Source organism: Etheostoma spectabile, unplaced genomic scaffold (assembly GCF_008692095.1).
Source record: "Etheostoma spectabile isolate EspeVRDwgs_2016 unplaced genomic scaffold, UIUC_Espe_1.0 scaffold273, whole genome shotgun sequence".
NCBI classification, from domain to species: Eukaryota; Metazoa; Chordata; class Actinopteri; order Perciformes; family Percidae; genus Etheostoma; species Etheostoma spectabile.
Window position 1 is genome coordinate 507,389 of NW_022605577.1, and position 1,224 is coordinate 508,612.

Consider the following 1,224-nt stretch of genomic DNA (forward strand, 5'->3'; position numbering starts at 1 on the left):
CCCCCCCCACAGCATGCTGATTTATAAATGAGAAAACCGCAGCTGATGAAGAAGCCATATGCATGGACGTAGCTGGCTAATATCTCTAAAATATCACCACAGACATAGTATGAATACTTAAAAAGGACTGTACAGAGCCATACGTAATCAATCAATTTTTATTTGTCACATGAAAAAGTAAGAGGCACATTTGAGTGAAACGTTATCTAGTCAGCTCCTTCAACTTGTGTGTGCACCTTAACCCTCCTGTTGTCTTCAGGGTCAATTTTTTTTTTATCAGAAATTGCCAAAAATGAACATGGATGGTTCCAATTAATGCTCTTCTCAAGTAAAATGAAGGACCAGCACACTACGTTCAGTAAATTTGGGGTGTTATTCAATTTTATGGCGTATTTCTGCTTTTCAAAATCAAAAATGGGGTTTAGTGTCCATGAATTCCAAGTGTAAAACTCGTATGGGGGGAAAAGCGTCAAAATGTAAAAGTGACAAAAATGTCAAAAACGTGGACAAAAACATTGAAAAAATTGAAAACTTAAAAAAAAGAAGAAAAAAAAGAATGCAACAATAAGCTGAAAAAAAATCTAACAAAGCGTAAGATGTTGAAAAGGTTGAAAAAAGTGGACAACACAAGGGTTAACAAAGTCTTCTCAGATCATAGCAGTTACCTAAAGTCAAAATGTACGACCTACAGCACATTTTACCTCGATGACGAGGAATTCACCATAATTAATCACATTGTTCTAACTCATCTTTTCTGAAGCCAAAATGTTTCCAGACGATGAACACTGCGTTTTTTTGGTTGCTCGGTTGACTCCGACTCGATGTTTGAGTTATCCTCCACTGTGCTTTCCATGCGTCTGACTGGTCCGATCAACGTCACGTGACTACACACACGGTAGAATGTTTTTAAAGTGCCCATATTATGAAAATAAAAAAATCACCTTTTCTGGGATTTAGGGTGTTATTTTGTGTCTCTGCTTCCACATGCATACAAACTTGGGAGAAAAAAAAACTATCCATGGTGTTTTGAGTGAGATCTGGTTTCTGAATGTCCTCTGTCTTCAGTCTCCGGGTGAGCTGTTCAACATCTGCACGGCTTTCTACGTCACTAGAGACGAGGTGGCTAACCGTAGCACATGCTAGCTCGTTCTCAACGGCAAAACACTGCTCCAACAGAACTACTTCCTGTCCCTGTTGTGCAGGTATTCCACAAGTGGCCCTCGT

At 39.1% G+C, this 1,224-nt stretch overlaps 1 protein-coding gene and 1 long non-coding RNA gene across 2 annotated transcripts in view; one reads left to right on the forward strand and one right to left on the reverse strand.

Moving 5' to 3' along the window:
• The window catches only part of LOC116685956 (uncharacterized), a 15,515-nt gene extending 15,177 nt beyond the window's left edge, over positions 1 to 338 (forward strand). The window contains exon 3 of the long non-coding RNA XR_004331092.1: positions 281 to 338. This is a non-coding gene — a long non-coding RNA (uncharacterized LOC116685956). The remainder of the gene's footprint in view (positions 1 to 280) is intronic.
• Positions 1 to 1,224, reverse strand: part of pigg (phosphatidylinositol glycan anchor biosynthesis class G (EMM blood group)) — a 99,034-nt gene that overhangs the window by 69,853 nt on the left and 27,957 nt on the right. The gene's annotated exons all lie outside the window — the stretch shown is intronic.